The sequence below is a fragment of the Zonotrichia leucophrys genome, chromosome 9 (genome assembly GCF_028769735.1).
Source record: "Zonotrichia leucophrys gambelii isolate GWCS_2022_RI chromosome 9, RI_Zleu_2.0, whole genome shotgun sequence".
Classification (NCBI taxonomy): Eukaryota; Metazoa; Chordata; class Aves; order Passeriformes; family Passerellidae; genus Zonotrichia; species Zonotrichia leucophrys.
The window spans coordinates 1,668,377-1,682,751 of NC_088179.1; the positions used below are offsets into that span (position 1 = coordinate 1,668,377).

Genomic DNA, 14,375 nt, shown 5'->3' on the forward strand with positions numbered 1-14,375 from the left:
CTCATTTTGATAACCCACATTAACATTTCCAAATTTCTTTATAAAGAAAAGGATGCTCTTGTTTCACTTGGAAACTCAATCAGCCTCTAATAACTAAGGTTTATATTCACCTCATATTGGGAAGAAACAAACAGAGTCCTCTTTGAGGGAAGAAAAAAAAAAGAATACTTTGTGAGCTGGCAGTCATTGAAAGGACTCAAAGCCACACAATCTGGCCCTCATTTTAGTCTCAAACCTGAATCTGTGATCAAGTCTGCTGAAGGTGCAAACATCAGTCACACCAGAACACTATGGATGCAAGGTTATTATATTGTAAGCTTTTTCTGGTTTAACTCTGACAGGGGAAAATAGGGGAGACTGGAAAGTGAAGAAAATAAAAAGTGTAGAGTCAAAACATGGGCATCTGGCATCCCTAATGGAACTTCTGAGCTGGCACTTTATCCTCAGCTGTTGCTACATTAAACACCACAGAATAAAGCACTTCAGTGAATTAATAAAATCACCTTGAGTTCTGCTCAAGGTTGTATTTTTTCCCCCCTCACATTCAGTTAGGTACAACATAACCTGTTTTTTTAGGGAAACTGACTGTGAGGAAACATGGACAGGGCTGGACTAAAAGCACCCAACACCTCAGCTCGGAGCAGAGGCTCTCCCACTCCATAAACTGCAGCTGGTGTCAGAGCAGGTAAGCCTGGCTCAGCACAGGTAGCTGGCAGGACAGCTCAGCAAATGCTGGGCAGCTTTCCACACACAGGGGAGAAAATCTGACCTGCAGTTTGGAGCTGTGTCCTTCCCATGCACTGGTAGTGAGATAATTACCAGGTGACACACATTTGTAGTGTGTGCCAGCTTCACTGCTGATGTAGCTGCACACGAGCAGAGGAACAGCTGGAATGGGCCAGTGTGGTTTTCATCCTGTGCATTTTGTAGCACAAAGACAGTGAATGCAGCTGCTGTGGCTGTGTCATCTCAAAGGTGCTCCAGGACCAGGCCCTCAGCAGTGATGGCAGTGCAGGTGCAGCAGCTCATCCTGGCTCAGATTAGGAACCTTTAATTAAACATCCTGATGGAATGTTACTGTTTCTTTGCTCAGCACTGCACTGAAACCCAGTGCTGGATTTCTTCAAAATGCCAGACAACACAAACCCATCTTCTTAAGATTAAAAATAGAGCTCTTAATCTGATTTAATTTCCTCAACCTGCTAGATGCCAGAGAGAATGAATACAAGGAGATGCAGAGACATGGGGTGTTGGAAATGACAGAACTCACCAGGACACTCAGTTCCTTTCCACAGGTGTTCAGTTGGTTACTTGGTGTGTTTTTACAGTGCTGCTTTTGAGCACAGCCATAAAGAGAAATTGCCTGTGATAGTTATGTATTTTCACACCACATACACAATTTTGTGTTAGGAAGGACTTTCCCTCTGTGGCTAAAGGAGCAAAGCTTCATTCCCCTGCCTCTATTGCAGCAGATGCCAGGGACATGGCTTTTTAAAGCATTTTAAATAGAGGTTGGTGGACTGGGGGACCCTGGAGCACACTTTCAAATCTTCCTTGCTGCCTCACAAAAGCTGAGCAGTTAGGTGCAATGACTCACTCACACTGACATTTTTGGGAGAGAATGATGCCTTTTATAATAATAACATTGATATTCCTCCATTGATGTCTCAACACTAGCTAATTTAGAAAAGAAACATGTAGTGCAAGGTTGAAAGGTCACAGGCCAGCCAAAGAACTCATGAGATCATGGGACCATGAAAGAGGCTTTGGCTTTAAAATAAAATACCCTTTTTTCTTTTTCTTTCCTTTTTTTTTAAGGAAGAGAAAACTTTTCTGAAAGGCCAGGAATTTGATCTGAGCTCTTCTTTCACATACTGTACAAATAAAAACTACAATGCAGAACTACTTGGGGGGGTTCAGTAGAGTTTATCTCCAGAGGTCACTTTAATCTATATTGAGTAGAGAAATAGAGGGAGAAGGAAGGACCCACATTCACTTTTAGAAAGCTGTCAGACCTGTCTTTTAGCTCTGATGTTACCATTGTCAAGCCAATAACCTTCTTAGATTATTGTCCCCACAGTCTAGTGGGGACTCTGCAGCATAGTGAGTGTGAAATTAAATTATTAAATATTGGATTATTTGTGGCTGTTGTGTTCTACTCCTTTTTCCAGTCTCCCCTATTTTTCCCCTGTCAGAGTTAAAGGAAAAGATAAACCAGGAAAAGCTTACAATATAATAAACTTGCATCCATAGTGTTCTGGTGTGAATGATGTTTGCACCTGCAACAGACTTGAACACAGATTGAGGTTTGAGACTAAAATGAGGGCCAGATTGTGTGGCTTTGAGTCCTTTCAATGACTGCCAGCTCACAAAGTATTCCTTTTTTTTCTTCCCCCAAAGAGGACTCTGTTTGTTTCTTCCCAATATGAGGTGAATATAAAACTAATTACAGCCTGAGACTCTTTCAGTTTCAGTGAAACAAGAGCATCCTTTCCTTTATAAAGAAATTTGGAAATGTTAATGTGGGTTATCAAAATGAGTTTGCAAAAACAGGAGAGGCCTAAAAGTACTGTGTTTCCTCTTCCTTCCAGTGCAGCAGCTAACAAATATTATTTGTTGATGCAATATATATAGTCTATATATCTTTAGTATGAGAATTTGTTATTAAACCAATTAGGCACAGAGTGCTTTCATAACTATAGCTGCTCAAAATGAAAAAGACAAAGTGGTTTCCTAATGGAACATGTAGTTGATAAGAGAAGAAATTATTCTTTCATGTTTTCAGATATTAAGAAAAGAAAGACTAGCTCCTACAATGAAGCAGCATAAATTATCCTTGCTGTCCTCCCAAACTTGCATAATCAAATGCTTAATTCTTCTGCTTTCTTGTTTCTATAACATTAACAAGGTCCATAAAGTCTGAGGTAACCAAGTCTAAGTCACCTGTAAAGCTCACTGAGCATTGAGAAGAATTTATCACCCTCTTAGAAACAGCAGGGATTTGCTTAGCCAGGGAAGGGCTTGTGCTGGATCCCAGCACATCCAGAGCTCTCTGCTCACAAGGAGCCTGACCCAGTGTCACAAGGGAGAGCTTTCTGAAGTCTCGGTCTGCCTGTTCCTCCTGACTCCAGCCTGCTGGAACAGGAGACTCCCTCCTGACCCTTGGCACAATGTCCTGGGTTGGAAGATTTAGCTGGGGGTTTGTATTCTATCCCCACCTGTCAGAGCTGGGGCAGTTCTCTGCTGTCCATGGGCAGTTGTTTCTTTATCTCTCCCACAGCCAACCCTCCCTCCAGGAGATCTCTGCTGTCCATGGCCACTGAGTGTCCCTGCAGGGCTGATCCAATCCCAGCATCCCATGGGGAGATGCTCCGCCCAGGGGAGGAGCCAAGCATTCCTACCTGGATCCAATCTGAGCCTGGCCCAGCACAGCAGCCTTTGCCCCCTGCATTGCCAGAGGAGCAGCTTTCTGCTGCCCTGCATGGCCAGAGGGAGCCCAGGCCCATCTGCAGCAGCCCTGGAGCTGCAGAGGAAAACTCCCCCCTTGTGCAGGATCCGTGCTGCAGCAGAGCCACAGCTGGCACTGCAGGAGGGCTGAGCCCCCATGGATGGGGCTGGGACACCCCCTGACACACAGGGGGCAGGGACTGCTCTCACTCTGGCAGGGTTGGTTTGCATTACTGTATTTTAATTTTATTCCCTAATAAAGTACGGTTATTCCTTATTCCCACATCTTTGCCTGAGAGCCCTTTAATTTCAAAATTATAACAATTTGGTGGGAGGGGATTTACACTTTCCACTTCAGGGGAGGCTCCTGCCTTCCTTAGCAGACACCTGGCTGTTCAAACCCAGACACACAAGAAGCTCATGAGGAACTTGCCTGTAATAAAGGTGAGACCTGCCTGGCCCTGTGACACCCTGTGCTCATACAAGCTGCAGCTCCAACATCCCTGTCCCTGGCACCAGCCTGAGAGCTTAGCTTCAATCACCAATGGCAGTGTCAGAATTTAGAGCTGCTCATTTAAAAGCTGCTCCCATGACCTCAAGGCAGACAAAAGCTGACCCAGCAGTGGCTGCCATGGGTTTGATGGGTCACAAGGCAAAAACACCATGCACTTTGTCCACAAGGGCCTTCTTGGGCCTGGAAGCACAGCAGTGTCTGTAAATCCTTATAAATTATACCAGTATGGTATCTAACCTTCTTACATAGGCTTGGACAATTTCCTCCCTCCTCCCATTGCTCATTTTCCACAACTCACAAATGTCTGTTTCCCACAAACAAGAAAAATGAGCTGGCAAACACCCTGCCCATAACTCAATTTTAAGGCAGAGAAATACAATTTTCCCCAAATCTTTCCTTCCTAATGTTTTGTGAAATGAACTGTTCAAAGCTATCTATTGAAAAGAAGATGAAAATCCTTCCCTTCAAAAAAGAAGCATAATGAATGTACTCTTCACTCTTCAAGAGCTGCAGCACAGCCTGCCAGAGAAAGTCCTCTTTTTCTCCGTTTATGGGGTTTGATTAAGTGTTCTGTTCTTACGGATTTGAAAGTTTTGATGTCATCTTTTTAATCACTGGTTTTGTGTACAAAAAACAAAACTTGAGATAGCCAAATGCAGAGGTAAAACTGCAAAATTCTCTTTGTCAGCAGGGGTGACTGAACCTCTTTGCTCAAACTCAACATCACTGGGAATGTCACATTGCTGTTTATCCCAGATATCATTTTTGGCTGGAATGATGCTGAGGCACAGAGGGTGGAAACTCAGAGGGTCAGGGTGGGAGCTCTGTTGTGTGCTCTCCCTACAGAGCCACTCATGGCCATGGCCAGAGCCAGCCCTGGGCTCTGACCCCTCTCCCTGAATTTTCAGACTCTCAGTTTCCTTCTGTGGGTGTCTTTTGTATTTGCAGAGACCCCATGGAAGGGAGGAAAGATGAATCTGAATCAGGAGCTCACCTCAGAACTTGCTGTGCAGGAGTTGTAGCCATAGCTCTGGCTCAATGGTTCATCAATTTATTTGATTGACAGGGTTGGTAGAAGGTCTTAAGAGCTCTCCTGAGAATCAAAATCAAAAGAAAATCCATATGTGAGGGTGTTTATATCTTTCTAAAGCTTCTCTTATTTGGGAACTAAGCTCATCTACTTTTAATTTCATATAATGAGAAAGTATGGACTTACCTTAGTAAGAACATGGCAAATATTAATTAAGTACTAGCAAGTAAAAAGAATTTTCAGTAGCTACCAGGGAGGATAAGTCTGAGAGATTGGGCTTTAGACTATATGAGGCTAAAAAAATCATAATAACCAGAAAACATGAGAATTAAAAGAAGTGCTTGTTAATTAGAGAATATTGAAAGCAGTGGGATATTAAAAAATGTCCACTTTTCATCTGTGACTGTGGAGACAACTCCTGGCTGGAATTAAGTCTCTGGTGTTTCTGTGCATGGTGCTGTTAGAGTGGGGTATCACAGTTAGATCACTTATTTATTGACACGGAAGCATCAGATGGTGCCTTAATGTGCCCTTCTCCCCTAAACCCTGTGCTGGTTTTGGGCTGACCTCATGAAGCTCATTTCTCAGCAACTCTCACATGGAAAAAAGTCCAAATTCTGCCATTGCTGCTCCTGCACTGGCAGAGTTTCAGGGGGACACCTGCCTGGCTTTCTGTACCCGTGGCTCCCTCCCAGCTGAGCTAAATCAGCTCAATCAGCTGGGGACCTGCATCACATTTCTGCTCTCAGAGTGAAACCTGCTGTATTGGGAGGACAGAGACAAATAAACTATAAATAAAACTGCATAAGGGCTTCACAAATCAGTGCTTTAAAAACTTAACTTTTCATCAATCTAACTGCTGCTCTGCTCTCTGTGATGCCACTTTATCTCAGCAGAGACACAGGCAGCCTGTATTCTTTTAACCTCAGCAGGCTGTCACTGGTCTTTGATATAGCAGCTGTCTCATAGCTACCACTTGATTTCAATTAAACCAGGCTATATTTAGGGTGAAAATAGGGCTATTTTAAACTGCCATACCTGCCAACTTTTATTCATTCTCAGCAGTAGTTATTTTATTTGATGTACCTGGTTTTAAGCTGCGCCATCCATAAAATTAAAAAGATACCCGAAACTGTGATGTATTTCACATTCACAACACCAAAAATCTATCATTAAAAGCAGCAGTTCTCCAGAGAAGAACACACTTTAAGGTGATAAATAACAAAATGCTCTCTACACACAGTCAGGGATGCTAGCACAGCCTTGCTGTGGTGAGACGATACAAATGATTCTCTGGTGCCAAGGAGAACTGAACTGAAAAATGTGTTTATTTTTCACTCATCACAGGGGTTTGTTGCTAACACAGAGAGACTTGGTATGTGGAACATCAGCAGAGCACTTTTGTGTGGTGGTCCAACATAAATTGCTTGTTTTAGGGACAGATTATATGATTTGGGATTGAAGGGTTCTGTCTCCTCACAATTTCACTTCAGTCATTCCTTTCCTCCTCCTCTGCCAATATCACACGTGCTTTGTCAGCAGAAAATAGGGGAAAACCCCATTAACAGAGACCTCAACCCTTATTCCCTTTATGGTGGGGGCACTGTATTGAAATATCCTAAAATACTGGTGTGCTCAGGTGAGTGTGATGCCATAAAATCTGTGCCTTGCACTGACACCCTGGGGCACTGCCCTGGCACTGGGAATGCCCCTCTGACAAAATGTGTGAGCAGCCCTTGTGTCTAGATAATGCAATTACCTGCATGAAGAGATGGGGCACAGTTTTACATGAACGAGAAAGAAAATCTTCTTTGAGTCATCCAAAATTTAATAGGCTACGAACACGGCTAAAGCAAAAGATAACTCTCTCATGCAAAAGCCTTCTCATAAACAGGCTGTAATTACACTTGTGCTGCTGTTTGGTTGATGGCACAGGCTTTATTAAGTGCAAGAACTGTTTTTCTGCAAGGAAGCTTACTGGAGAGTGGATTAAAACAAGCATGATCACATCCTGACATGCATAAAATGCTGATTGTCTCACTTGCCCTAGATGCCAAGTGCTTACTCTTGCAAGGTATTTGGAGCTGTCAACGCCAGCTGAACTCAGCGAGGCACAGAGGTGCTCAGCACATCTTAAAAAACCTCTTGGCATGGAGAGCAGGCCTCAGACACACTCCATGTTTGCCAATAAAACATACCAGGGGAGTGATGGCAATTACAGAGCAGCTATTTGTGTGAGCATTACTGGAACTCCATCCCCTGCTTCAGAGAAAGGACGAGACCAAAGGGGGATGCAGAAGGGCTCCAGCTCTGGTTCCCAGGCTGGAAACCTGCCTGACCCTGACAGAATAAATAAAGTGAACCTGTGGCTCGTTGCATGCAAATCCAACATGAAAACAAGGCTGGTTAAAGGGCCAAATGGAGGCACCCTGAGAATGCCAGGCTGGTTACACCTCAAAGCTCTGCAGTGCATTGTGCTGCAGCCTTCAGCTGGGGCTGGTTGGGGGCACTCATCACCTCCTTCAGCTGGGCCATAAAAGGGACAGGGCACACCAGGGCACACTCACTGGGGCATCGGGACAGTATTCAACATTCTGCTTTAACACTGGTGTAGGGGGACACAATATGGGTAAATGAAGGTGATACAGAATGTAATCTTATCCCCTAAAGAGTTGCAGCTGAACCAATTACTAAAGATTAGGAACAGGCCTGATGTTAACAGGCCACACCTGTAGCCAATGAGAACAGTGGCATAAAAGAGTGGATTGGTGGGATCTGGAGTCAGTTGGCTGCTGTGAGGACGAGGAAGAGTCAGTACTTCGAGGAGATGCCCACAAGAAACATCAAGGAGGTATGAAACTGGCAATATGGAACCCTTGCAATAGAACTCTTGCAATATTAGACAACACACTGGTATTCCAAGCAAGGCCCTAAACCCTGCCTCATTCACTGTAATTTCACCAAGCCCATCTACAAAGGCAGGACACAATTTTTATTGTGTTTTGTTAAGTGGCAAGATGGTATCAGAGCACATCAAAGCATCACGGAATTTATGTCCATAACAAAGATCCCAAATGCTCATTCAGGCTGCTTTTTTTTTTTTAATCTAGTAAAAACAAATAAACGACCCAAAAGTTGTGCTTCCCTTATTATTCCACATAATGGATCATTTTGGCTGAGACTTACAATGAAAAAAAAAAATCTGGAAAACCACAAGTATTTCCTTACCTTGGAAGGAAAATAACCCTGACTAGAAAATGAACCTAATGATTCCCCTTTGGCAAAATGATAAGAAATTGGTAAGAAAGGAATCCTACAGCGAGAAGCATGGGGCACAACCATATAAATCCCCAAGGCTGTCACAGAGTGAGTCTAGTGCTAAGTGTGTGAGTGGAGAGGGAATTCCCCAAAGCAGAGAAGGATCTTCATTACCTGAGAGATGCAGGAGTAACAAAAACCTCTGAATGGCAGAGATTCAGATGAGATGAGATTCTTCTTTTTTTAACCACCAGGGGAGTAGATATCAGAGCAGCCTGTTCAGGGATATGTTAAAATTTCCATTTCTTGAAATCTTAGAATCCCCAGCAGACGTACAACTAAAAATACATTGGTTCCAACAGATGCTGGGGCTCAGTGCCAGAATGTTCCAGTGCAGTGGCCAGAGCTGTGTGGGATGGGGGCTGCAGAATTCCCCCTGCCTCCAAACATTCCTCCTCATACAGTGAACACACTGAACTACCATGACTGTCTTGTCATGTGCATGAGATGTTTTGTTCTGAAACCCATGGCTGTTGCTTTTTGGGTACTCAGAGGTCTTTTAACCCTTTTTCCTCTTTTAGTGTGCACACCAGAGCTCTCCTTTCCCTGGGAGTGATGCCATGGCAGTGGCTGATCCACACAAGATCAGGCTGCAGCAGAGATTGCCTTCAGAACTGTTCTGGTGAGCAGGAGTTTAGGATGTGCTTAAACTGGGTACTCAAACCCCAGTGGCTTCCCAAAATTGTGTCCATGTCTCTGCAGTCACTGACAGGCACACAGCAGTTATTCTACAAAACCTCCTGGCACCCCACAGCTCCTTCTTCTGTAACCAGAGCAGAAGAGCAAAAGCTTGCAATCTGTTTTTCTGTTTGATTACCATAATTTCTGCCTCTTCTGGCTTCCTTTTGCTGGAGCTTAGCACCATCGCTTATATTTTACCTTTTATTGGCAATGTTTACAGATTCTTCACCTTTTGTTCTAATTCAGAACCATTCCTGATGTCTTAGAGCTTGTGTGGTTTTTAACTGCATGCCTAAAATACATCTTTAGTTCCTTGCTGGATTTTCAGCATTCTTGAGCTCCAAGGCCTTCATGCTTCTCTAACCACTCCTTATCAATTTATTCCACCTCTGATTCCCTGTGCCAGTTGCCAATTTCTTCCCGTTGTTTTTTATTGTGAAGCTGACAAGGAGCACAGCAAAACTGACACAGCAAGGCACAGAAATGCTGCGGGAGCAGCTCAGAATTGACAAGTGACAGCCAGAACAAGTGGCAGTGACCAGGTTTGCTCCCTGAGATCTGATTTCACATTCAGCATTACCTGAGATGAAACAGGAATAAACAGGTATTTTGGTTTTACTGTGATCTCTGATTTAGAAATATGACAAGTTTAGACCCATTGCTCAGAGGAACCTCAGTTTGGCTGGGGTTATTTGATAGAAATTAGGCTGGCACTTATTTCCTAAAGCTAAAGCAACAGATAGATGACTGGGGGTGAAGGGGAGGGCTTCAAGGAAGGCCAGTGGGTCTGAGAGAATCTGTCTAAATGTGATGGTGGGGAGGAGACTCAGATGAGATGAATTCTTCTTTTTTTAACCACCAGGGCAGTAGATGTGAGAGCAGATGAGTTTTGCTGACCCGTTGAAGGCTCGTCAGTGTGTTAAGGAAGATGTGAGGCTGTGGCCCCAAATCCCCCCTGGGCACAGGAACCTGAGCATGGAGACAACTCAGGGCCCTGTGTGCTCCACCTGCCTGGGGACACCAGGACAAAGGCACAGAGAACCTGTTTCAGTCACTGCACATAAATAGCAGCCACCCACTGTAAGCACTGCCTTTGTTCTTCTCTACTCCAGCCCAACACATCAGGCTTCCACAGCAGCCTGACCTTAAATCTCAATTCACTCCCAAATCCCAGGGGAGAGGGAGCTCTGTTAGATCTCCTGGAGATGGGTCATTAAATTAACATTTTTGTCTCATTAGCTTTTGAAAGCAGCAGTTACAGCACGAGGGACCTGGCCTGGTGATATACCTACACATGCACAGCATGCTTCTACTAAACCCATTAGACCACATCTGCCCAGAGCACATCCTTGTGGCCAGAACCCATAATATTAATCTCTCCTGTGTCCTACATCCAAAATCTAATTTTACACTTGCTGTATTGGGAGATGCTGCATGAATAAAGGGATATGTCATCCTCCTTCCTTTTGCAGATGGAGCCACTCTGGGTCCCAGTCCTGTGCTGCAGCAATCACAGTCACTCTGGCAATGGCATGGGGACACAGAGGACACCAGGGGCCCAAGAGAAATGGTGGGAGCAAGGATGGATGGGGCTCTGGCACAGTGAAAGGGACCCTGCCCATGGCAGAGGGTTAGAAGTAAATGATCTCTAAGGTCCCTTCAAGTCACACTGTGATTCTGAGAAACTGTGCAGAATACACCATTCTGGATGGATCTGGTGGAAAAAAGACAAAGCTACCTCACTCTGCTGATGTTTCTATACAGTTCCAAAATTTGATTAACACATCTAATAGGACAGACAGTACCTAGCAGCTGTCAGTAATTATTTAGCCTCTGGCTGGCCTGCTTATCCTGAAAAGATTAAAGAATCTGCAAATGTACTTCACAGCAGAGACAAGAACTAAACAAGATTATTAGCCTTTATGAGAATGAACAGCAATAAAATGACATGGCAGGGCTTAATGCTATTTCTTCAACAAGAAGTCACTATTCTTTATAAGCTGAATATTTCACAAATGCCAAGATCATGTATCTTGGGAAGAGCAGTGGGAAGTGGATCACAGATCCATTCCCTAGGCACAGGCACTGTGTGGGATGCAGTCTGTGAGAACAGGAGTGCCCCAGGATGGAGAAAGGCCATCCACAGGAGATGTCAGGTTCTGAGATAATGGCACAGAGTTATTCTCAGGAACCAATATCCCCTGGTTTGTCTAGTGTATATCTGTCATTAATCTGATGGTGACATTTGGGGCTGCCTCATTTTCCTGCTGCTCTGATTGTCAGGAATGCCATCAGCACAAGTTTACTTCTCAAGCTTGCTGCAGGCTGAATCCCAAACTCTCAGGAGCATTGATGCCAAAATTTTGGGCAAGGCACTGAGGAATCTCACAATTCTCAGGCTGCATCCAGGAAAATATAGGTTGGATATCAGGAAAAAGTTTTCCATGGAAAGAGTGATAAAGTTGTGGAATGGCTGCCCAGGGAGGGGGTGGAGTCCCCATCCCTGGGTGTGTTTAACAAAGCCTGGATGTGGCACTGGGTGCCAGGGGTGAGTTGAGCTGTTTGGGCTGGGTTGGACTCCATGATCTTGAAAGTCTCTCCCAACCTGGTCATTCTGTGATTCTGTGAATCTGTGAGTATTGTATTTCCCTGGCAGCCAGGGAAAGTCAGAGCAGAGAATGGAAATGGATGGAGAGCAAACAGCAGGGAATCCAAGTGATTTAATGGATATCTGGCTCTGCCAGGCAGTACCACACTAAAGGTTAAACCCAGTTTTAAGTGAGACGCTACACATTTAAAGCACCTCCGTCTACTTAAAGCTTGTTACAGCAATCTACAAAGTCGGTGGATTGCCTTTTGATTACATCTAGGAGACTGCAAACATCCCAGAGATGGGGTCTTTCCTCCTCCAAGTATTTGCTCAGCGTGCAGGACCAGCAGTGTCTTTGTCAGGCACTCAGGACCGTAATGAAATACAAACAGCAGCTACCAGGAGGCAGCTGCTCAGTGCCACTGTTACCTTGGCAAGGATAGTGCTCTGCATTAACTGAGAAGTGACATTGAAAACAGCTGAATTAACCTAGCATTAGAAGTGTGTATTCCATACTGTGCTGTGCTTCGAGGAATTTGTGAGCTAAACACATTTCTGTCACCTACTCGTGAAATTTTGACGTCAGAGTGCAAGAGAATTAAATATTAACTGATTCCTCAGAGGTTTGGAGATGATTGCTTTCTAAATAGGCTAAAGACCCCACAGTTAAAAATTATAGCTGAAATTTTAAAACTCAGCAAGTAACTTCAAGCTACAGTAAATAGGTGGAAGATCAGAGCTGATATTGGAATTGTTTTCCCTGGCTCCTGGTCATCCTCTCTTTCATTGTTTCCCTCTTGCAGAAACAGTGACTGGTGAGTGACTAGGGCAGGCAGGGGGGTATAACATGTAGCACATTAGGAAGTGTAGTCTAGCATTAATTAGCCTCCACTTTAGATAAAGTTAATGGCCAACGTAGCTGTCCTTTGACTAAATTAAACTTGAAATTAGAGTCTTAATTATCAAAGGAAGAGTTTAAAGAGTATCTGAGAGTTTTTCTTATTTTTTTTCCCCTCTAATTCTGATTAAAACCTAAATCAATAACCAGGTGTAGCACAAGACTGTGTTTTAATTTTGCTTTTTGGCTTTTTAAAAAATCTTTTACACGGAGCAAAGTTAAATTCACTGATTTTCCTTTAAGTTTAAATCTGACAAGGAAATACACACTAGCTGTGTTTAGCAAAGCAATGCCATATTTGTGGAATACTAATTAAGAAGCTCCAACCCAAAACAATCCTCTCCCCTCTGTTTAAATAGAAGGCTGCTGCATATCGAACTCTGTCATCAGCTATTATTCAAATTGAAATAGGTCAGGTCCCAGAACACCTGGAAATTAGCCTGGAAATTCCCTCAATTAATGAAACCCTGCCTGCCTGAATTCATGCTGCCTTACCCATAACACTTGGACAATCATAGCTGCAGCATGTAAAATTAATCTCGTTCTGTTACTTGCTGTGGAAGGGCATTTTGATTGGGCTCTGACCCCTGAGAGAAAGGTTAATACTTGTTCACTCTCCTGCACACTCTGCTCAGCACACACCCAGCTCCTGCATCCAGCTCCCTGGAGCTGCCAGGGCACAGAAACACAGAATCCACATTTACCCCCAATGCATGTCTTCAAAGCAAAATGATACCCTGGTTTGATGGGACACCAGGGCACAGCAGCACTTTATTTTCTTATACTCTAATATACAGAATATTTCATATTTCATTTACCTTAAAATATTTCATTTACCTTATTATTTTTCATATATACATATATTCTTATTAATATATACAGTACTGTTCATAATTTCATTTACCTTAACAATTATTATTTTTCATAAATTCCTTCAGTCACTTAAAACGATGTGGTGGTTTTAGTTTGAAACTGGGTAGAAACACTAATTTTGTGTAGCGGTTTTGGTTTGTTAATTGGAGATTTTGTTGATTTTGAGATTTCTTGGGTGGTGTATTAATGAGTGTGGTGGGGTTTAGTGTTGGTTAATCACTAGTGCACTTTTTTTTGTTGTGAGGTAGGATTAGGAGAAAGTAAAGTAGGTTTAAAATTTTAAAAGGGTATTAAGAAAAAAATATTAACAGTAATTAAAAGAAAGAGGAATGAAAATTAGGACAAAACTTTTAGAATATTTTTCTTCTCTTTACAATAACTATAAGTTGCTCTCTCTTGTCCTTCCCTTTCTGCACACAGGGTTTGTCCTGGAGCACCTCCCTGTGCTGCAGGTGCCAATGCCCCTGGCATTTACAGGCAATTCCACCCAACCAGGTATTTACCTGTCCTGGAGTTTGCTTCAGGCTTCCCACCAGGCTGAATTTGCTGTGCTGGGTGTGAGGAGCTGGGCACTGACTCTGTTTGTAACCAGCTCTGACCCTGCCACAGACCCGTGCTCTGGAAACTGAGAATGGACTCAATGACTGCTCTTCATTCAACCCAATGTGCCAGCTTCAACAATAATGTCATTGTCACAGGGACTCAAACACAGCAGGCACAATGCAAGCAGCTGAAGTTCAGGGGTGGATTGAGTTCAGCTTGTGCATAACACCAAGTCCTGGTCTTGGTTTTGATGGTGTGGTCTTCAGCCACATGGAAGAAAATGCTCATTTGCACTCACTGCAAACATCCTCATCCCAAGCTAGGGTAAAATATAATAATATGTAAACAAAGTACAGGGACAGGGGAGGATTTGGTTGAAATACTGGGCTAAGAGGAGAGAAATCCACATTTCCCTCAGCCAGTCCAGTGCTGTCCCACCAGGCAGTGAAGTGCTCAGCTCTGCCTCAGCCTCCCTCTCCTG

General features: G+C 43.6%; 1 long non-coding RNA gene across 1 annotated transcript; it reads left to right on the plus strand.

Annotated features, from left to right (window-relative positions):
* Positions 1–7,770: 7,770 nt before the first annotated feature.
* On the plus strand, positions 7,771–11,259 carry LOC135451634 (uncharacterized). The gene is made up of 5 exons (XR_010441385.1): positions 7,771–7,842; positions 8,831–8,931; positions 9,432–9,594; positions 9,853–10,070; positions 10,463–11,259. It is a non-coding gene; the product is annotated as an uncharacterized LOC135451634 (long non-coding RNA).
* Positions 11,260–14,375: the final 3,116 nt, after the last annotated feature.